The following is a 24558-nucleotide window of genomic DNA, read 5'->3' as shown; positions in this document are numbered from 1 at the left end:
GACTACCCCCACCTCTGCTTCTCTCGATCCCCTCCTCCTCTCCCTCGCTCCACTCTTTCTATCTCTGTCACTGAAAGGATCCCCCTCCCCTTTCCCCTCTCCCGCTTTCTCTCCATCTTCCATCTCTCCCTCCACTCCAGCTCTCACTACTCTGCCGGCTGATTTGTGATGCTGCTCACAAGGTGCTGTATGCAGCAATCTGTGCCCCGGTCCAATGCATAAGGGCAATCCAAAACCATCCATGTGCTCTACTGTCCGACCGGCACCCACACCCTCGTTCATGCAGCACAGCTGCTCGGGGACTCCACAAGGCTCAGATATGTTCCTGAGCTGCAGCTGCATGAAAAAAAGAATGGATGTAAATAAGTAAACAAGGACAAAATGAAAATACTGTAGCTGAGACCTAGTTTCGATAACAAGACAAAGACAAGAAGAAGAAGCCCGTCTGCTGCTGAGTCTCTTCCTCCCTTGCCATCTCTATCCATTTATCTGAATTATGGCTTTGCACTTGCACCACTCCCACTGTCATCAAGGAAGATTTTAATCCTACGAAGCAATCTTTGGCATGACATGAAAACCTTTTGCTGACCTCACACTGCTAAATGAGCATCGGAAGCTCAGTGAAGAGAATTTTGAGTGTGCTCTTGGGATAATAGCCTCAAACAATAAATAAGTCATTGTATAATCAGAAATGCCACCCAGCTCCCTTAGCTCCCACTGCTTTTTCCCCATTTACAGTGAGCATGTGACTGCGTAAATCTGCTTGTTTAATGACAAGATGTGACGCACTCTTTAGCTCAACACCAACGCTGAAGCAGACAGTTTGGAGCCCTTCGGGTATAACATGCGTGTCACCGAGAATTATCATCGTCCCCTAAGTGAATCACCCTCCTCACTGGCCAGCAATAAGCACTTAAACAAGAAATCAATGAAGTCTCAATCTGAGAAAATGGAAGGTGGAGTGGGATGGCTTTTTGTAATTTCAAAACCTACAATCGGAGAGAGAGAGAGAGAGAGAGAGCGAGAGAGAGAGAGAGAACGAGAGAATAATGTAATTTGTTTCCTGTCTGTGGCCATACCATTTCTCAGTGTTTAGTCCAGGCAGCAATGCATGGTTGCTGGTTTTTGAATTAGAAGTGATCTGGTAATTATAAGGGAGGTGAAGCTGTCCCAGTAAAACTCACATTAAGAAAAATGATACACGCACAGTCTTTGACATCTTCACATCTTCACATTTGGATGTAAGCTGCTGGCGATTTTTATGGATTTTTTGTTCAAATAAATCCCATAAAAACATCAAAACCAACAATGTGGCAGTCCGTCTCTCAATACTTCCCCACCCTGTCTGTGGCACTACGCTCATTTGTTCCCATGGAGGACATAAACCGTTAAATGTTGTTATCAGGATCAGTTCAGCGTTGTTTCCAGTGCTTCGTTTTATCAAGTGAAGTCCTGAAGCAGTGAAGCATCGTTGCCGCTCCCCTGATCTCCAAATCGTTTTAGCGAATGCTGCCGTCGTGTAAATGTAGAACGCTGTGGCTGGTTGGCAGTCGGGGATTAAGATCTGCTTCTGTGTTAGGATGTGATGCTACAGATGGGAGGAGGTGCAAAAATGAAATTCTTTGTGTTTCATTGCGTTGGCCCATTTAAGATTTGGCATCGTGAGAGGGAAGCCCCTCAGCTCGAGCCATCTTTCTATAATGTGTCTCTACACCGCTGCTCAGAAACCGCTACAATGTGTGTTATTGCAACTGAAGATTGAAGGGGAACTGCAGGTGAAAGCGCCAATTCAGGATTTAATGGCACATTTTCAGATTGTATCTGTTTCAGTGGCAACTGTGGTTTTATAGTTTGTTCAAATTAATACTCAGAACATCACCAGGTGCTTGATTTATTTTAGCAACAATAAAGGTAATTTTAATGATAAAGAAATTATGTTTTTTTAAGCTTTAAGTGTAGAGCTGAAACAAAAAATGTCATCTTCCAACATAAATGTATGCGTTTCCTGGTTTCAGCTTCTAAAATGTGACAATTTGCTCCTTTCCACCGTCTTACATTGTAGCAAACTGAATTTCTTTGTGTTTTGTACTGTTGGTCTGACAAAAAAACAAAACAAATGTACCTCATTGTTGTTTCTACAATACATTGCCACATGACTCTCTGATCTCGATGGAGCATCTTTCATCTCATTATTTTGGTTTTTCCGCTTCGCAAAACTGCAACCTCTCATGGTGCTGCGTATCCAAACAACTAAGTGTGCACCACCAATTCCCAGAGCTCCAACTCTCATTCAGTGGATGTTGAGCAGATCAATGTTAACAACGAAGAGACTGACAAAGGGCAGTGGGGGCTACACAATGGCAGATAGCCGTAGTAACAAGAGTCGGTGTAAAATGTGCTGCTAGCAACAGTCCTTCAAGGCGTGGCTGTTGTCCGCTGGGCTTTATTAGCTTCCTGTAGCCTCTGAGGCTCTAGAGGTTCCATCACTCATGGAGATGACTCTGATTCATCAGTTGAGTGCTGGAGTGTGCATGGTATATGCTGGAGACCCAACCACTCCGACAGTCAATCATGTTTGTTCACAGTGGGCTGCACCTTCATCCTTCGCCACGCCTTTCCTGCTCACTACACACTGCAGTGGGCTCCCTCCTCCCTGGCACATGCAGAGCTTTCCTAAGAACAGATGGGAGCGAGGGGAAAACCCAACACGCAGCGTTTTTTGCTGACATCTAGTGGAGTCCAAAACATGTGATTACACAAGTCTATTTACATGTATATTTTGATTTTTGGATTCCATTTTTAGCCCCAAAAATACTGCTCTGAAATCATTTGTTTTGACGCATGAATAAGTCTGTTCTTCAGGAAGAATTCATTTCTACAAAGCAATTATAGGTAATCATCAGCATTTTCCTTTCAGGTCAATTAGTGCGTCAACCCACAGCTCATCAGAGTGTTATATTACTGGACAGTTAAAAGTCTGCCATCTGGGCCATGCCTTCTGTGGACAGTGAGGACACAGAGGCAAGCCTGATTTCTCAAAGGACGAGGAATGGGTGATATTTCTGAGAGGGGAGCTGCAGAGGATGGAGGCATCCAACAATGCGCAGTGATCCGTGTCCTCTCAAAGAGGACGGTCACAGCAATGACACCGGACTGCTCTGATGGAGGATCTCCTCCTCCCTCCTTCCCTCTCCATCTCACAACATTAGAGGTCACAGCATTTGGCTCAGAGCCTCGACTCGCGCCACACGGAACACCTTCGCTGGTGGAATACTTACAACCAAATCTTGATTTCTTGAAAAGCGGCCGGAGGTAATCACAGTGAGAATGTTGTCAATCAGGAACTCTGAAAGAGAAAGACAACGTGAACTCAGAGAGACATAGTTCCATCGTGGAGTCAAAGAAACATCTTTGTTCTATTTCCTGGAGAAACTTGGCAAAAAGGTCAAACCTCTCTGATTATGCAAAGCAGTTTAAAGTGGTGTGTGTATCTTTTAAAAGATAAGCCAAGAGAAGAATATTGATATGTGTCTACCTGTCACATAAACAAGCTGATAAATAGCCGAACGTTTTGACCCACTTCGGTGCAGGACCAATGAATTATGACTGAAAGCTACCCGTTGCACATTACGCCTCACCAGTTATTAAATATAATTATGGGCATAGCCGTAGTATCAATCCAATTACTCTCTGAAACTGTCTGCGAACCAATGTGCTGTAAAACTGCTTTCTTACAATAGCTTTGAGTTCACACAATAGATTCCTAAAACATGAGGGGTTAGATTAATTAAATGAATCAGCCATTTATAGATTTTCCATTGTAGCATTTGAGGTGTTTTATTGACAAATGAACACCACCACACTAATGACTGTGTTGGACAAATGCTGGAAAGCATCAAAGCTACACATTTCATAATCTTTGTGGTTTAAAGAATTTTAGGAGAACAAAATCACATTTAGTGAATAAAGATTTGCTTATTTCCTCGCATGGCAAGATGTTGGATTCAATATCCAATTGACAAATTTAGCATAATTGATTACTTAAACAACTACTTACTGAGCCAAGTCAGACAACCCTGGTGGTTGGCTTAGTTTGGCATAAAGACTGGAAACGGGGGATATGCACACGGTATATCACGGTTCTTTAACCTGTACAAAAACCTAAGTGGACTTCCTGGAGTATTGTTGTCAGGGGGTTACCAGGGAGCAAGGAGATAAAACGTGTTCATTAGTGAGCTTTATAGGTGCTAGTATAGGCTTTCCCCCCCCCCTGCTCCAAGCGTTTCTGCTAAGCTAAGCTAACCCTCTCCTGCTTAGTAACCATACAGATATGAGAACGGTTTCAATCTTGTAACGATGAGCAAGAAAGCGATTTAGCATTTTGTTTTCTTCTTCAAATGCCACACTATTCCCTAAAGGTACAACAACCGGCTCTGAGTCACTTTCTGAGCAGCATGACCAGGGACTTTCTGCTGCGCCCTTTCATTCGTTTGCAAATCCCAATGTGCTGAAGAGAGAATTAAAGAACTTTTATTGTCAGTCGAATTCTGTCCGTGCTTTCATGCAGACCTTTGTGGATATTCTATTTGTGGCCCAAGTTCCTTCTGCTTTTTTGGAAAAACAATAAATTTCATGATTCACTGGACTTAATTGCTTTATTGTAATTGTATCATAAAAGACATCCACGGGGAGCGCTAACCAACTTCAATTTGTGCACTTCAGTGAAGGAAAACATTTCACACAACGAATCTGAATTGAACGCGTTATATTTAGATTAAATGGTTTCTATACATACTTAAAACAGTTAATTTTGACATTGAAACATTTAATTGAATAGAACCAAAGAGACCAATCCATCAAGGCATCACTGATGCCATGAAATCTATGATGAAAGAGATTGTTTTCTAGACCTCACGCCGGTGACCTTTCAATTCTAACTCTAAATTCTGAAGCGTTTCTCGACAACGAGACGGCTGATGAAAAATATTGCACTGAAGGATAATTTCCTGGTGCATGGAGGAGAATATAGACTGGGGACTCTTTAGGTTTCTGCACAGTAAAATACCTGCAGTCCTCATGAAAACACGATGAAACTGTCAAAGTGAGTTGTTTGCAGTTAGCTGAGGCACCACAGTGACAGGGAGGGGAAAAGCAGTGCTTCACACTGCAGCACTCCAAGAACACAAGTGGCATTTTATTCCAAACAGAAAGGTCAACTGACAAGGACTGGATTCAAGATAATAAAAATGAAAACAAACCACTCATTGAAACCGGATTAGAAACATAAAGGTTCTTGCCTGTTATAGATGTATTAAATAGCATAACGTCACAGCAGAAATAAATGTTATCCCGCAAAGACACATTTAAGGTCAAATCTCACTCAAAAAAAGGAAGAAAAAAAAATCTTGAGAGAACATAATTTGGCTAGCTGACAGCGGCGACAGGCCCTGACGAGCAGATTCTGAGATACAATCACGTAAAGGGAATTGCCTCTTTGTGAACATAATTAGATCTTTCACACACCTATTTATGTCCCCGAGGGACCGAACTACGCAGAGGAAAAAGGAAAGGGGATTTAATGAAGACTTTTTACTTTGGTGTTCATCACAAGTCCACGTGAGTGAACCATGTTCTCATCAAAATGTAAGTTTCGAAGCCAAATCATACAATGTCACGATGTATTGTCACCAGATGAAATAATTCCTGCACTTCGAGGAGGAATGTTGAACGACTCCAGTAGATCTAACAGGTCTAAATAACTTCATCACGCGACAGCAGTTTAGGTTATACTGAAATAATCTCTGGAGATATTTTACAAATTTTTTGGCAAATTCTAAACAAAATTATTTTGTAAATCTGCAATATTGTGATGGACGGTAAATTAATATCTCGAAATGGCCCTTAAAGGCCCTGGAGAATTGTTCATCCTCTACATAAAAATGTGTTCATCTTTTAGTTTACGACAACAATATTTCATAAAAAAGTTCACATGAGAGATTTGTGTATTTCTCCTTCGACTGGTCTAAAGTGGGCGTGGCTCAGTTGGAAACAGGCTTATGTTCCGTACTTCCGTGAACCAATCAGGATTCAGCAACATCTGGATCAAAATCTGATGAAAGTTGGAAATGTTTGATCACTGTCAATCAAAACTGATCAAAACAAAGAGCGTAAAACTAAACCTAAATACATTGACACTGATTGCTGTTTATTTTGTTATAAATATATCATGTTATAAAGAAATAATTAAGATTTGATGGCAAACTAGTACAGTTGTACAATGTTCTCATTGGCCATCACATACACTTCAACAATGATTGTTGCTTTAAAGTACCTTGTCTTCTGAAACCATTGTTGTTGATGTTTTTGCCACGAAACCCCAAATCTTTTTCATTTTCTCAACAGTCCAAGCTTTTGTTTTTCAGCACTCTTGTGAAAATGACTCCCAAAAGCAACGTTTTAGCTGCTGGTGTCTTTATTGACTCTGTGCACGGCTGTAAGTGTGCCTCACTGACTAAACCAAGTCCAAGAGACTTGAAACAAAGCTTTCTTCTAATAGTCCCACTAAAGTCACACTGCTGTCCAAGAGAAAGAACATTCTCTGATTTATGTTCCCTTTTATCCTCCAATTGGTCCCCGTTTGATGAAGAGGGCAATGTAGTCCAAACAACTGGAGAAGTCACTCAGCACCAAACTACAGAGTCTTTCCATTCTAAACGAGATTACTGTGCAGCTTCTCAGACAGCACTTAACATTGCAGAGCCCCCGCGGATCCCATGTTCTCTCTCTCTCTCTCTCTCTCTCTCTCTCTCAGCCTCTTGTTCTCTCTGTCTGTGTCTGTCTCTAAGACACGTGGCTCTCCATGACTGCTTCTCCCACACAGAGAGGGGAGGGCGGGGACTCATGTGGGGCAAAGGGAGCCTACAGGAGACTTTTGGGGGCTCTCAGCTGCCCTGCACTCCCTGGAGCGTAGCGCATGAACGCTGGAAGACTGGCATGTGGGAGCGAGGAGCTTTCTACGCAGGAGGAGATCTGGCCCAAATTTAATCTCTCTCTTGTGAGGGCCGTGCCTGCTGAAATCCCACTGGCAGTGCTGCAATGCAGGGGTTTAACATTGAGCCAGAAGGTAGGCGAACACATTAAAGAAATGGCCCTGTGGTTGCACACATTTTTCCACAAATACACACGGATAGACGAATGCATGCATGCACACCCAGTTTGATCTGAGACACCTGCATTAAGAGTGTTTGACAGTCAGAAGGAGTGATTTCAATGTCATAAAAAGCTGTGACGCCTACGTGGAGTTGTATAAAGCAGCTCTGCTTTAAGCTTGGTCAAACGTCATATCTCAGTGCACAGGTATCAGGGATTTGCTTTACGCAAGTCTTAAGGGAACAGTGTGTACCATTTAGGGGGAGCTATTAGCAGAAATGGAATATAATTTCAAAGGTTTTTTTCCGAGGAATAAAAATCGCTGCGCTGTTGTTACCTTAGAATGAGCCATTAACAAAACACAGAGGGGACTCCGTTGTTTTGGTCTCCAGGGCCGGAAAACAAAGCTCAGTAAACCTCTGTTGGTCTTGAGGAGCTGCAGCATTTATTTCTGCACAAACTGGAACTTCCGCTGTACATTCACTTAAAATCCTCACTGCTAAGCTAACTCCCCTGTTTGGCACACGGGAGAGGTTTTAACAGGTTGCGACCTCACCACTAGACGCCATATCCTACACACTGGACCTTTAAGTATGTCTCCATAATACCTAGTAAGAGGCAATCAAAGTAAAAACAAAACAAAAACAGAGTCATTTAGCATTAATAACTTATTCATCAGGACTGTGTGGATGCGGTTTGGTGTTGCTGAATCTTTAATGGTGCACTCAAGTATGTGACACCGCTTGTTTTCCATCTGAGCCCTGCCCACTTCAAACGAGTGAGAAAGACAGAAAGCTCTCATGTGAAATAACCAAAACGATTGCAAGAATGGCAGAAGGTATGAATCCCATCACACGTAGTAAGAAGCTGATTGAGAAAATAGGGCACTTAAATGTCATTCAAATGATTTCCGCGTGAAAGGTTTCATAAATGCGCACATTGCACCATTTGCCTGAATATGAATCGAAGTGGGCTTTTCTGTTTATTGTCCATACAGTTTCCCAGACTGTGAGAGGTGAAGAGCGTGATGGGTGGTTGCGTACATGACAGATTGCTGACTGCGGGAGTCTTTTACAGTCAGCAGAAACAAGCAATTTATGACACTTTGGCTTCTTCACGCTCTGATACAGCCAGTACAAAAACAAGAGAGAGAAACTGTGCTGTCCATCCAACAGTTACTAAGTTTAAAGGAACAGTGTGCAGGATTTAGTGTGCAGGGTTTAGCAGCATCCAGCGTTGAGGTCCGCTCTCGGGCGGAGGGGTTTTCAGCTGGTTGCAATGTGTGTCGGAGTGTCGGAGAACTACGGTGGCCTTCAGGTAACGTGAAAAAGCAAATCGACCCTCATGTAGATATGAGGGGCTCATTCTTAGCTCACTAAAACACAACCATTCTTAGTTTCAGGTGGTTACAAACTAATGACAACATAATAACGAATATTGTTTTCCATTTCTGCCAATAGATCCCCCTAAATCCTAGACACTGCTCCTTAGAGTGATTCATTTGAATTTGAAACTGAAATTCAACATTTGTGCTTGTGGATTTAAGAGGATAGCACACATTAAATCATATTCATAAGTAACATGTGCAGGATTTCTGACTTTGTCATCGATGAAAAGAGTCACTTAGCCCGGGGCAAAGCCTCTGCCCTCCCCAGCCCAGACATGTTGCTGCTTTATCTGTAATCCCGCCAACATCATGCTGTCATTATGTTGCCCCCGGAGAAAATGTTAGTGAATGAAAATGGCTTCCTCTACTGTTGCTAGCAGCAAACCCTACTGGCAGAGTTCCACAGCAGCTGAACTGAAAGCGTTACATTCACCATTTTGTCAGATCTGTGTCAAAGTAAATACTGAAAGGCATTTTTTATCTACTCCACAAATGCGCTGGAGCATGATCTGTAGGTTCTCCTTTGATTACAGCCGTTTTGTAATTGTTAATTTCAGATTTGGTAGCATTTAGTTTTGCATGATCAGTTTGCTTCTACTCTACCATCTATGCTGCAGCATCCTCAGTGACTGTTGAATTACTGTTGGGATAACTGCTGTGTATTTTACTCATTACTGTTTACTGCTCTTTGTGTGTGTTTACAAGATTGATTCCTGTGTTGTACTTCCTTTATGTTGATAATTCCCCTGTGATACTTTGTCTCTTCCTGACATATAGAGGACAATAGCCTATAGCATAACTCTTGTTTATGGAATCTTATCCTTTACTGATTTGTAATCACTATCAATGAATTTGTTCCAATAAATGTGTTCACAGTTTCACAGTTGCGTCCAGTAAAAACCTCAAAGGGCATGTCCTGTCCTCGACCTGTATTGTTATTACCTCTGCCAGGAGGATCATGTGCGTGCGTCTGCGAGTGAGTGAGTGTGGGTTGTCTGTCCACAGATTGCATTATCTTCTGGGTGGCCAGTTGCGGCTGTATACTCAAGGACGTCTCGTAGATGCGGTAACTCACACTTCCTCAAAAAAAGCTGAGTGCATCACCCCCCCCCCCCCCCCCTCATCCACTCCTCTGCGCCCACAGTGGGAGAAAACTGTTTGCAACAGCTAACGGAACTACCAGCACACACACACTGCTGAGTTCCTCTTGGCTGCTGCTCTGTGGCTCACTTTTATTGTTTTGGCCGGTGTGTTTGGCTAACTGCTAACAGCTAACTGAACTACCAGTTCAGGCACTGCTGTACCTCACCCCAACTCAGTGGCTGGCTAAGCGGGCACACAGCTTGGTGAGCTTAATATTGTTTTTGGCAAGATTGCATGACGTCTTATAGCCGGTTGCCAGCATAAGTCTCCGCTTGCTTATGAGTTTGTATTTAGTGTATTTTATGAGTTCTTACAGCCCATTGGTGTCGAGACAGGAGGTTAGTCAATTATAGGTTGTATTGATTGATTTATTCATTCATTTAATCACACAATACAGCAGTGGTTGTTGCAGACACACCTGGCACAGATCTGCACTTTATTGCGTGCGCGTTCGAGTGAAAGTGTGTTTAGCGCTCTGCTGAGCATCCACAGTACACACATAGTGAGGGCAGACAAAGGACTGTGAGCCAACACCCTTTAGCTGAGATCAAACCGTGATGATTCCGTACTGTGTCGCATTAAGCCCAGCAGAGATCGTCTTCACTTTAGGAGGCCAGGTTCAAAACAATTGTGTTGGGGCCACAGATCTATCAGAGTTTAAAATGGCTGCATCAAATCAATTTCAATGTTCTGCCTGCGAGCAGTTAGAAAGCGATTGCTCCATCAGCCTCATGACACAGCGTAAACACCAACAAGAAAGAGTTCAGCTTTTGCCCCATTTTTTTTGTTCCTCCAGTCTTAACATCATTTCCGAAACGATAATCTTACATCACTTCTTCAAACCAAGTGCTATTTGTCACAAAGCTATACTGTCCATAAATCCTACTTCCCTCCGGCTACCTGCTCCACGGAGAGACGAGACCTGTGTTTATGTGCAGCAATAAGGCAATTCGTCATCCAGTCCCAGAGAAATGGTCAACGGCTGGGACGAACCTGCACATAATTCCAAATTAATTGCTTCCCTACTTTCCTGCCCGGTGAATGAAACATAACACCACAAACCACACTAGACAGGGAGAGGATTAAATAATATTGAGGAAATAATGAAATGTATCAACTCACTTCCTGCTTTTGATCATTAACATTGCACACACCTAAACGATTGACAGATGGAATGCATTGTGCAATGCATTGAATTGTGCAATGCATTGATTGAGTTAACAGATTATCATCGTAATGGAAATAATTGGTTGACAATTACGGAAGAGGACAATCTGTGCAAAGAGAAGGGCAGCAATACTCAAGCGCCCCCAGACCTCAATGTCTCTGAATTATATGTGGCTCTAGAAAAACAACAAACTCCCCAGGGGACCAACAAACTCTTATAAATGTCAAATAGGTTTTTCGTGATGTGCTCTGCAAGCTGCAGTTTCTCGCTCCTTGTAATGCGGTCAAAGGTAATGTAGGACAAATGATAGACAAGTGGCAACCAGAGTGTCTGCTCATGGGGATTGTTCACCTTCACATCGTCACCAGTCAATTCTATTACAAGGCAGGCCCAAATTTTTGAAACCACCGCGCCATTAGTCAAACACAGATTGGGTGTGACAGCTAACCTCTCATGACGATCTCCTTGCACCACATAAAAACTAACTCTCGTTGCTGCGTGATGATGTTGTACTCAAATCAGTCTTACTGCAACGTTATAACAAAGAAATAGACACTTTTTTCTCTCTTTTATATGGAATAACAGGCAGACGGAACATTTCAACCATCTAATAAGTAAGTTAACTGCAAAAAATCGGTCAAATATTAAAGAAAATGGAAAAACTGTTGTGGAAAGATTTGTGGAAAGATTTGATCATTGCAATATTTAACTGAGATCATCTGTAAAGTAGACAGAGAGTCATTTTCAATTAAGCGCTCATTAGAAACTAAATTAGAGCTGACCTTAGAAACATACCAGCACAGGGAAGAGGAGAGAAAGGGAGACGAAATACGTTAACTCATCCATCTCCGATTGAAATTCAAATAAGAACTGCAGTCTAATAGTACATTAGCAAAAGTGCCTCCTAACGACAAGCACGTCTTAATCACACCAGCTTCATCTAGTCATTAGATATACAATTTAAATGGTCAGAAAATGTGTATTGCTAAATATCTATTTTCCTTTTTATATGTGCACGCTGAATTGCACGGATGTCTAGTGGTTAGCAATCAACTCAAGTGTAGTGTTGCTCAGTGCTTCTACTCCAGAAATATCTCAAGTGATCAGCTGCACAATAGCAATATTCATGAACAGCAACTTGTACTTGCATTTATTTATGAATGAAATAATATTTCTGAATAAATCCCTGAAAGAAAACGCAAAATATTGTTGACTTTAATCGCAGACGAGACGACGTGGGGACGTTCCTGCAGCCAGACAGTAGTGTATTATCACCTGCCCTCACAAAGCCTTGTAATCACAGAGCGGCATCGACAATCAATGGCGGGAGGGAAAGAGAAGACAAGACCGATCGATGCCTGTTAGAAACACAACGATAATTGTGCACTTATCAGTTTGGAAACAGCGACCTGCTATGAATTCCTAAGATGACGCTTAAGTTCATTTTCAAAACAGCCACAAATGTCATAACAAGTGTATGCCATCAATGTATTGTGTCCCTTGTATTTACTGGTTTATTCTCTCCTGGTCAACATGCTAAATGCAATTTATTGTGACGCTGAAAGTGAGATTTGATTGTTGTGATCAACAACTGTTTCCGAAAATGTCCTTTTTTTCCATATACCATTCGGTGTAACATGAGCAGTTAACAGAATAGGACAATTAAAAGATCATTATTGCACAGTTGACCTTTTAAACAGTCCCTCTGTATAACTCCATACATGTAACAGGCCATATTACATGAGGTTAGAAGCACAGGGAAGCTCGTTAACAGGTAAGGAACTAATTATAGCACCGCCGAGTGTATGACCAGGTGCAAGTGATTAAAACGTATTACTGCTGAAGAAAATGTGAACACCCAAACAAGTGTCTCATGAAGAGAAAACATTTTGTTGATGAGGAAACAATGAATCAAGAGTGTCCAGCCTATTTTCTTTCCTTCTTTCCCAACAAGTTAGATTTCAAATCATGCAGCGGGCTGTGGACTTGCTGTTTTCCTGTGTTCAATTCATTTTTAAATAACTGTTGAAAAAAATGCTTGATTTAGTTTGACATGATTTGGTCAGTTGAGTCACGGTGGTAGTTGTAAAGGTCAGTTACATCAGGCTGGGTGTGGTGATCTTGATGTGGGTGTATGATGAATATTCTGCATACTGCAGAAGCAAAAGCTGTCACCCAGTTCACACCCAGTTGAATCTTGTATTTGTCTCGCCTTTTTATTATTGCTAAACAATCCCAGGTTTGCAGCTATAGCCGTGGGATTACTGCATTGCATTAAATCAGGTTTCACCGTAACAATAAGCATAATTTCTACCTCTTACTGCATCCTAACAGATGCACGTTAATGACCAAACAATTAAAAACCAGAAAGCCTTGAAGAAACACATAACACGGCAAATCATTCCACTCAATTAACAATATGTGAAATCCTACACAGCCAACTGACAGTATTCTATCAATTATTCAGGAGGAGTAAGGCTCACAAAAAGTACTGCACCCCCGGCTATGCAGCAGTAGATCACTGTATAGCAACCCATCTGCTGCTTGTCAGAGCCAACGGTTGCTGTGAGCGCAGGAGTGCTGGACAACATTGATCCTTAAGTCAGGGTTGATTTCCATTGTGAATCAGAAATCAGAAAGTGCAGGTGAAATGCTGTCTGGGTCAAAATGTAGAAACTTGAGAAAGACCGACATCACATTTCCAAAGGCATAAGTGAAAGAGTAGTTTCACAGTGTGCACGCTGTGAGCAGTGTGATATTTCTGAATCCATCTTGTGTGACTCACGTGGGCCAAAGGATGAAAAGAGTATAAAAAAATCGGGACGTAAGGATGAGGAGGGTCCTTCAACCTTGCTGATGTTTCAAAGTGTGACCTCATCCAGAGACAACATGTCCCACATTCAGACTTCAATAATGCGACGCCTGTGTTCTTAGGGCTCAGGGCAGGCTCGTCTGAAATCTGACTAATCGCTGACAGAGCCATAGTTTCAGTTTGCAGAATTGCTGTGCTATTTCTGGACAAATAAACAACGTAATTCTCCACAATATTCAGCAGCATCAGTGAAAGTATATGGCAACCCTTTTATAACATGGGAAGGGAACATTCTTTTGTACAAACTGACACTTTCAAATTGAACTTTGTTTTTCCGGGTTCCTGATTTCGTGACAGTTTTGACTAATTCACTGTCTTCACTGCACATTTAGTAAAATTAGCATTTGCAATCTGTCAAAGGACTAATGGCATCGATGGCATCGTCCAGAAGTACTCATTGGGGAGAAAATATGCAATAGTCACAACAGCATTCAGGAAACTGCATTATGTCCCAAACTGCTGATATGTCAGCAGAACAAAGTCACTGCGGGTTCTCATTATGTTGTTGATTATCAGTTATTCTGCGCGTCAAGCTCAATATTTTGTCAGCCAGTCAAAGAATGACCCGACTAATTGTTGACATTGGTGTTTACATTTCCTGACGTCTCTGTGTGAAGCACTTTGACTGACATCTGCACCAAAATGTTAAATGTACCAAAAATGTCCTAATAAGTGTCTTATAAATACAACTTTATACGATTTAACGTGTTTCAAATGGGTCACAGGTGTGAACAATTTTTCATTCACCCCCGATTCAGTTACATTGCCCTCCTTTCGTCCAACTAACAGATTAATCGTTGCGCTCCAGTTGGTCAGACCAGTCTTGTCTTTAAGAGCGATTTGAAAGCATTTCCCCTTTAAAAGAACACTGTGCCTCCAAACAGCATCACTTGATCATAAGCTGCACCCAATTTAAAAACATTGCATCATTTGGACCAGGACCGCTGGCGCTGGCAGGGTTTAATGTGATCCAATGTTGTCATTTAATAAATACTGACATAGCTGTACAGGATTTTAGCTTTTGCACAGTTAGAGGAGAAATAACCCCAGCCAGAATACGCTCCGTGTTATGTGTCATAACTGCCTGATTTGTGGGTGGTGCTGCTTGAGTCTATAAGGAACAACAGCGGCCATTAAAAAACAAGTCATATTGAACTTCATTTTGAATTTGTCATTCACTAGAAGTTGTACAAACGCTACAATGCACATGTTTATAAATCAAGGGCTCCGTTTTGCAGCTCCTAAATGCTCCAACATTACGGTTGAAATGAAATAAAAGGGAGTGGCAGCTTAGCTGGCAGCACCAGCAGTTTAAAATGTGCACCAGCACATAATGCACAGTTTCCACCAATTTGGATTCATTTCCTCATTTTCATAATATGAAAATGGTGAGGCTGCAAAAATGAAAAGAACGTTTGTAAAAAGATTCTTAAACTTTTCAGCCGCATGCAGAGAACTAGATAAGAAGACAATGTCCCATTTCAATGTGTATAAATTACTCGATAATAGCGGTACGCAGTTTCACTGTGCTTTCAGACAGACAGCAGCACAATCAGACCCCATAAATCCATTCATTTCTCATAGAGCAGAGGCAGCGGTGGAAACCCGGCCAACGTGGTGTCGGACAGCAAGCTTGCCAGCTGAGATAGAGCCAAGTTGAGAAGTCGTTCCCCTTTTTCACATACAACAGTCAGATTTCCACAGTTTCTTGTTTTCCAACCTACTAAATTGTTACTATTACTATTACTATTACTATTGTAATAGACAAGGTTCTGTGCAGATGCAAATACAGCGGCACACACATCTAATGGCTCATAAGTGATGATGGAGAGTAATTATTTTTGTACCAGTCTTTACATCGTTTTTTGGGGGGGTGGTGGAAATTCTACTCATCGGGCATTTAAAGGTGCAAAATCCAATTATTGGGAGCTTTTCGAACGCCTCTCAATGGCTCCTAGCGTGGCGATGCCTGAGCCGGCGGCTCGTAGCCAACTGTGTTAATGGTGCTAACGGCACAAGCAGTACAAGCTTCGGCAAAAATGCAGAGAGAGAAGTGAGAGAACAGTGTTAACCTGAGGGCGAATCAGAGGGTGGAAGCAACAGATGGCGTTAAAAGCTGTGACCGTCATATGAGAGCAGTGCACAGTGAGCTAGCCAGTGGGGCACAACCCCTCACAACTGATATGCACGAAAAACACTCGCAGCCAGCCCGACAATGTCGACAATGTCAACAAAGCAAGAAGAAGCTCGGCTAACACTCACAGAGGGAGAGTGGCTTCATTCTCTCTTCAGGTGGGTAGTTGTGTGCTACTATATTAATGCTCTGAATGTCATATAGTAGTGGTATATTGCTCCTTGAAGCAGGATTTTGAATGAAGGAATTTTACTTGTAATGAAGTTATATTATAATGTGGTATTGGTACTTTTACTCAAGTGAACGATCTGAATACTTCCGTCAACACTGGTAATAACTGTCAACATCAACAGCTGATGATGATCACTTCTATTTATCAGTAACAAAAAAAAAGACGTGTCTCCTTGTTCTTTTTCCCCAATGTGGAAATGTCAATTGAATCGCCTACATTCTGTGGTCCTTGTCAATGCTAACTCCACTGTGTCCCTGAGGACAGTGTTGACAGCAACATGCTTCCTCCATGACACATGGTGTAACACATTTAAAGGTCAATAATATCCTCCAGATTTGCTCAAAGCAGGCACCCCAACTAACCCATAGGAGCCGCAAGTGCAGCAGCGAGGACATTAACTCTCTCTGGCTCCCCACCCACCAACATAACCAGTTGTGTTTCGAATGCATGGCCGAGCTGGAGCTGTGCCCATGTCTCTGCAGTGGTAGGTGAGTGTTTTGTCCCTGCACCACCGTGAATTTCCTGAGTTAATTTATCTATTGTCCACTGTGTTCATAAGAAGGTCTGAGACAGAGAAAAAAACATCTTACTATCAAGCTCACTGTCACAACCCCTTTGACGCATTTCAGTGAGGGGGCACAAACCAGCAATGCCCTAGATAAACGGTACCCTGCAATGCATTGAAAGACGCTCTACAGCATGCAGGTTTACATAACAGCAGACGATACACAGGGATGCACATCACTTCCAGAGCTCCATTTGAAAAATGCAGCCTAATATGCTTCTTGTCCCTCAGTTTAAACACGGCTGAATCGGTTTGGTGCAATGTGTCCCCAGTGTTGGGCTGGCTAAAGGGTCAAGTGTGACAGACCGCTGCTTGTAACTGGCAGACTCGAGAGGAGAATCTGAGAGTGGGTCAGGCCTAACACGAGAAAGGAAAAGGAAAATCTTGAAGACAATAATGAACAAAAGATATTTGAGTGACACGGAGGTGGTGTGTGTTTCAATATGCATTTTGTGAGAGAAGTCCATCAACAGCATCAGCAAGGAGGAAATGTGATAACAGTAATAAAGGTAATGCATACACCAACATGAAAAGAATAGAATGCGTGGTGTAGTGTTGACCAATGAATGATCCCTGCCTCATTGCGGTTGCATTCACTCGCTCGTTGACAGCCGCACACAGAGTCAACCATTAGCTTTCCAATGCTAGCTAAAACCAAGATGTAACCATCGGGGCCAGCTCCTTCTTCTTATTACATCAATGGTAGGCCACCATATCTACAGTGCTGTAGCTATAATTTAGTCTTGTAGTTCCCTTCCAAGCTTAAACTTAACATACTAACATACTACATACTAATATACGAACATTAGCTTGATGCACAGCTAGCATTTCGATTTGTAGCGCTCTGCTATGTTTTTGTGAGTTAAGGTCTGGGTGCCATGGTACATAAAATGATTTGTTGTGTATTCCTGTTAACCATTGTAGTAGTATACTGCTGCGGCTTGTGTGGCATTGGCAGGTGCCAATCCCCATGGGTATAAACTGATTGTACCAGATGTATGCAGAGGCCACCTGTGCCACAAACTAAGTTTCTTCACTCACTGTTCGTTCCCCTCTAGCACACCAAGTAGGGGCGGTGAGCTGGTATACAAATATGAACTGTCCTTTTATTCTGAAAGTTGTAATGAAAGCAAGGGCGGGAAGTACAAATAATAAAGCCTTGGAGGGCGGAGGTGGATATACCCGGTTAAAGAGCAACCGCCCAGTGAACGCACCCGCAACAAGGTAGGGAGCATTTCATTGGTTAAAACTACACGTGCATTCTATTGGTTGGGGAATTTCGACTGGGCTATTGCACAAAGAATTTTGATGTGTCACAAACAAACAGAAACAGCCTGAGTGTGAGGAGAAGGGCTGAAGCCTGAGTGCAATAAATCTGTGCAAGCAACAAAATATCTGAGTGCAAGCAGAACAAATTCATGCGCAAGCAAGTGCTAATTGAGTACGAGGACATGGTTTTGAGGGACGGCATTACAAAATCTGACCATGACATCAATGAATCATTCTCACAAATTGAAAGACCAAGCACTCTGACACGCAAAGGAAAAGCGGTCTATACTACAACAGCATGGAGAGAAAAAGTTAGACTCTCGTGCTTCACCAGTGCTTCGAATTAATGTGCAGTTCCCTCAAGCATAGAGGAGGAAACAAGACCACTACAGCACTTGATATTTGTTTTTCCTCCTGAGCTGTCAGATATTATACAACCACTCTCATGCAAGCTCTTGGCGATTAGCCATGCAACCTTTCAAAAAGCATTATTATCTAACCAAAGGAAACACAGTGGATCTCTGTATCGTGAGGCTTTGTGAAATGATTCAAGAAAACTCTCCAGATGAGAAGGAAGATTGCAAAAAATGTATTTCTGAACAGCTTTTAAGATAACAATGCTGTGAGTGGACTTATACAACCGGGCAAAAAGATGGGAGCAATTGTTTGATCAATATAGCACAATGAATCTCGTGTCCTTCTTGCTGGTCCCAACTATTACCAGCCTTATCATGGAGGAAATAGATTTTGCAACCCTCCATCATGCTCTTGGAGACGCCAACCAATTTGCGGTCAAGTCAATAATCTATCTGGGAGAGATCGAATCTGCAAGATGTGTGCAAGTTGGCTGGTACACACTGTCGAAACCCAAAAACAAAACAAACGTCGCTTTAAAATCAAAGAGACGTTAGACTAGTCGGAGTTTGTTTCTTTTTGTTGCCGACACTTATTTTCAATGCAGTCTGACTGGAGACAGGTTTGCTGAATACAAATGGAATCTTTTATTCTGGGGATGGCAGCAGCACAATGACCTGGAGAATGAGTGAGGAGGATGGCTCAACACTCTGTGGAGCACCTTCAGCTTTACAAAGCACCATAAGTGACCTGCCACTCACACAACAAGTTGTTCATTCAAGTCACAAAAAAAACTGTGGCAATGCACGGGAAGTAAAGCAACTACAACATTGTTTGTTAGTACTGAGGGGTTTTTTCTATTCAGCATTTAAAAAACTGCATTTGTTGTACAGACATCAACCGTAAATCATATGTCAAAGCTACCAACACTAAAGCATGCTCTACTGGTAGTGTGCATATTTAAATGTACTCATGCCAGTCAGCACAACACAATTCAGTAATACATGAGTAATAAATGTTTTCCCTTTTACTTTGAATTTGTATTATTTGTCATCTCTCTGGCTTACCACAGCATGTAACACTACTGTCAGAAGAACTCACAGGGATTTTTCATTCTGTATGCCGTGTCCGTCGCCTGCACACTGGCCTCAAACAACTCAAAGAGAAAAGAAGCAGCCTTCATGCTGAGCACCTCACACAAAAGCAAAAGTGTTCTCCTTCCTCCTCTCTTTCCCTTCTCCTTGCTTATCTCTCTGGCTGGTATTACATTCCACAGTGTTCCTCTAATGAAAAACATAAATTATTTTATACCTCTGATTTATAAGCAAACGAAAAAAGGCACTGAAGCTCGCAGGTTGCACGGAACAACACAATTACAAAATTACTCACAACCACCGCCTGCAGTTTCACCTAATTTCAAGAAATGTCATAGTACGACACACAGATCAATTTCAAAGCCAGCGTCTAAGTTATAGTTATATTAATGTTTCTGTTGATGTTTGCACCGCTTCAAGCAAATTCTCACTTGGCAAAGCTAAGAAATGGCAACTCGGCTCTCCGACTTCAAAAATACCTTTGGGACTGCAGAGAGAGAGAGAAAAAAGAAAATGTCTCCTCATCTCTAAGATTTCAGGGGACAGAAAATATATATATTTCTAGAGGCTTTGTGTTTCTCAAAGCAGAAACAAAAACTTCGGATTCTGCTGCCAGATGTCTTTTGGGGATGGGCTATGGAGAACAAATGGGGAGGAAAATACATTCAAAACCTTTGAACCAGCACATTTTAAATCCACTGAAACCCTGAAGGTGTGTTTCTTCATTCAACTGTTGGCAGTCCACGTCATTATTTAGACAGATTAAATCACTGTTCCTAAACAAGTTTTATATTCCAGCTACAGGATGCACTTTGGGCTTTTATCTTCAAAGTGTGATTGTATTCGCCTCACTGACAATGTCGAGGTTGTAATTTAAGTGTGATTTTGTGGCTCTTGGGGGGACTGGGATGATTACCAGCTTCCTCCTCGCTGTGCACAGAAAGGCTTGGAGCCGACACAGGGTGCATTTCAACAGCCTCTGTGCGATCCCTCAGCCCTTTTGACAAGGACAGATCCCTCCAGTAGCTTTCGGCAGACGCTCCTCAACAAAGAGAGGCGCCGCTTTGATTTAAGAAATAAAAAGGAAATAAAAGATACTCGATACAAACGTATGGACAAACACTGAAAAACACTTTGGTTTCACAAGCATGCAGAGCTTCACCATGAAGCAGAGAGGACATGAAGGCCGGGGCATGTTGCAGCAGAATGGACGTCAAGAACTCTGAGCAGCTACAGTGATGATGAGGTTAGGTGACAGGGCTGCAAGCGGCATGGCGTGATATCGATGTGATTACCGGCCAGGCAATTCCGCCCTGGAGACAGAGGAGCTAAACAGGTTCCAGAGCTCTGACGGCACCAGAGACCAACACGCTCATACATAATATAGCCTTGATGCCTCCAACAAACATTTATTCACATCCAATGGAGATCATGTCTGCACCTTCGTCAAACGCATGTGCACGCATGTGCATACCTGAAAATACATTGCTTGTATGTGTGAGCTGAACACTAAAAACAGCGGATCTTCTGGAATGGCTGCCCTTTTATAAGCAGTCAGCACAATCTCACCATGTAGAAAACACTGAACAACAACCTAGAATCTGGGAAAGAGACGACTAAATATAACAGCATCCTGCAGGATAAAGCCACTCCTCTTCCTACCTCATGGTCCAATTCAGACGCACCAGCTGAGTTACACCAGATGTGTCATATAGGAAGCTGCTTTGCTACAAATTGGATGATTAACAGAGCCGTGCAGCCAGCGCTGAGGCACTTGGCTGTGGTACGCAGCTCGGTGGAGAGTGATTGGCTTTGAGGGCCAAGGGGAGCAGATGGGACAGGGACTCAGAGCTGGACCAAACAACAGAGTGAGCCTCCTTAGTCTTGCATCGACATGTCACTTGTATACTGGCTTGTACTCAAGAAGTGATTCAACCACCCCCAAAAAAAGAGCCAGCTCTGTTTATAGTAGTATTGCAGCCACATCTCTGCCCTTAGCTCCACCCCCTTAACATAATTATGCAGCTCAATGCAGCACTCCAAATCCCCACTGCAGCTCACCCACACAACAATACTCTGCCGCTTTCTCCCACTCTCTCTGTCTCTGTCACACACACACACATCACACACACCACAGTGTTTATATTTTCCCTTCGTGACATTCTGAACGATCCATAGGCAAAGATAGCAAGAGAGAGAGAGAGAGAGAGAGAGAGAGAGAGAGAGAGAGAGAGAGAGAGAGAGAGAGAGGAGAGAGAGAGAGAGAGAGAGCGAGAGAGAGAGAGAGACAGAGAGAGAGGGAGAGAGAGAGAGAGAGAGAGAGAGAGAGAGAGAGAGAGAGAGAGAGAGAGAGAGAGAGAGAGAGAGAGAGAGAGAGATGAGATAGGAGACGAGAGAGAGCGAGGAGAGAGAGAGAGAGGAGAGAGAGAGAGAGAGACAGAGAGAGAGAGATGAGAGAGAGAGAGAGAGCGAGAGACAGAGAGAGAGGGAGTCCACGCCACGCAATGTGGGGAAGCTCTCACGTTTCAGCCGTCCACCTCCAGCAGGCCTGTGTGAGTCATTCACGTATTCTGTGCACACTGCCTGACTTTAAACTGAATTAATGGTGTTTTGTTCTGTTTCTTCTGTAAGGTGAGAAGCCACATCAGATAATTTCAGTTCACAGGGATCACTATTGGTTATTCGCCCCACAGAGCATCATCAACATAATGTCAAACCACAGGCATACAAACGCCAGCTTTTTTTAGGATACGTGTTGTTCGTTCCCTATTGTTGCCATTTCAATAAGCTCAATAAAGTGTCTGTCTGTGTTTGCAAAGATGCCATGTCTGGAACAAAAGCAAACAGTGGGGCAGATGTTCCCTGACGAGCGAAACATGGCCGGGGAAGACGGGTGAAGCCAATGTGTTAGTTATACGCTTACATAATCCAGGGGGAGCGTGAATCGACTACTCCCTCTGCCTACATCAAACAAATGAGCCGGGCAGGCGCAGGTCGACTGTTTTGAACATGAACGTCGTGTTTCCATGAAAAGAAATCTGTCCATCTTCACATGTCCAGAATGCACAACGGTGGTCTTTGTGAGGCTGCTGCTCATCAGCGGGCAGCCTTCTGCGTTGTGCAGCGCTGCTGCTGCTGCAGGGGTCTTTTCAGTGCATGGAACCGGATGGTGAGCAGAGAACACAGCGGGGGCTGGGCACCGCAATGTACTGCAGTGCTCGTAGCTCTGCGATGCACACCCACTCTCTTCCATTCTTGCTCTGCCTCTGACAATATCTCAATCTCTCGCTCTATCTCTCGCCCATGCTTGGGTTGCTTGTTTTACAACACCCCCCCCCCCCCCCACCCCCCTCCACGTACCTCTCATTGCTTTTGTACGTTTCAAGCCCATTTTTCTCCTCACCCTTAAAGCTGCCTGATAAAGTGTCCTTTTCCTGGTTATGGAGAAGACGAGGACACACACACGCACACACACACACTGTTATTCAGACACTTCACTGTATTTATCACGGTGTAATTCTAGTATCACCAACAGACTCTGCTCACCTTAAACATCTGCAACGTTTCATCTGCACAACACAGGTGTAACACCATTTTACAGTAGCTCTTCTCATCCCAATATGCAGAGTTGGGGGATTGTTGCTCACTGTAGTATGTCACAGCGACAGACGCTGTTGCTCCGCTATGTTGCCTGCACCATCATTTACAGGGGCTCACTAAACGCCCATGTCGCACAGCCTGGGACAGTGGGTGTCATACGCGCAGGATGAGCAATGACAAGCCTAGCAGCTGCTCCCTTCCCCAGAAAACTCCACCAATCTTCGAAAGAGTTGGAGTACATAATTCATATCGACACATAAGAACAGAGAAGAGGGAAACCGTGAAGGGCAACTTGAGTTTCCCAACAGCAATCCCAATCCAGCACTTGCATTCTTGCACATGGCCAGGACTGTTTCTGTAGTGAGGCTGAAATGCCGGATTCAAGACGCTGCTTAGGTTTGAGTAAATCACAGCATACAGGTCCGTGTGTTCAAACTAGTCATTCTATCTCATTAGGATCGGTTAATCTCCTCCTCCTCTGACTCTCGCTTCCATCGTAGAGGGACACTGGCTCATTCTTATGAACAGTGAGGGGTCTCATTTCCGTTTGCCATTAAAGAGCAGAGGTTTCTAATCATTGCTACCCGAATGAGTTTCTCAGTATGTCGGCTGCATCCTGCAGAGACACTTTCCTGCTCGCTCTCAACCATGATATGAAACGAAGCTTTGTGTGACAGCGGGTGTCAGAACTATAACGGCCGTAGCCAACACATGTTTTACATGTTTCTTTTCAATGAATTAACACCGCTGCCTTTCAGCGCCTCCTCAATTATTTTTTTAATTGATTTCTTGGAGACGTAATGACTTACAGGCCAGCATCGGCGGACCAAATGTATAATTCCTGTCCTTTTAATAACATCATCCTCTTGATTTTGTATTGCCACCCAAATAGACCCGTGTAATAAGGTGTCAAACCCCAATGGTTTTGCTGCAGCAGTCAATTTCATGCCACAGTTGAATGTGCCTCTCGCAGCTTTGCAATGAAAAGGAAGACGGAACAGAACCACAGCAGTGACACTCCCACCTGGAGCATATAATGGTAATACAGGTAGACAAGTACAAGGACACGTTTTTTTCGATTTTTTTTTTCTATGGAAACAGCTGGGAGTGTTTTTTAACTGGGAGTTAAAAGTGTTTTCAACTGAAAAGGCAAAAGAACAGATGTGCACAGCCAACTGCCATCCTGTCGTATCAAGGACTTTGAAATGTGGACAGCCAGACGATTTATCAGGTCATCTAAACAAACATTTTTAGTAGAATTAGCTTTGCCTTTAACTCTCATCCAATCCTCTCTACAAAACACCGGGTTTGCTTCACACAATAGGAGGGAAGCTCTGTCCATGGTGCTGAAATGACTTACATTTCCTTCCCAGCCCTGCTCCTTATCCCCCAATATAACTCAGTGTTGAATAATTTAAACATGATTTAAAACCTGTAACAAGGATTAGTGCCATTAGTGAGTCCGGTCAGCTCCATGATTGTCTTGCGCTTATATCTACTATGTGAGGGTGAAAGGTATTTCGCCGATACTGCTTCGTAATATGAAAACGCCAGTACATAGTGTACTCCTCATCCTGTCTGACGGAGTTTT

General features: G+C 43.0%; 1 protein-coding gene across 1 annotated transcript in view; it reads right to left on the bottom strand.

Annotated features, from left to right (window-relative positions):
* LOC306780496 (synaptotagmin-2-like) overlaps window positions 1-24558 on the bottom strand; it is a 51914-nt gene that overhangs the window by 23078 nt on the left and 4278 nt on the right. Inside the window, exon 3 of the mRNA XM_079272894.1 lies at window positions 3279-3346. The gene's annotated coding sequence lies outside the window, so the exon portion shown is untranslated. The remainder of the gene's footprint in view (window positions 1-3278; window positions 3347-24558) is intronic.

This window comes from Melanostigma gelatinosum, assembly GCF_949748355.1.
Source record: "Melanostigma gelatinosum genome assembly, chromosome: 8".
Lineage (NCBI taxonomy): Eukaryota > Metazoa > Chordata > Actinopteri > Perciformes > Zoarcidae > Melanostigma > Melanostigma gelatinosum.
This window is presented reverse-complemented; position numbering and strand designations above follow the sequence as displayed.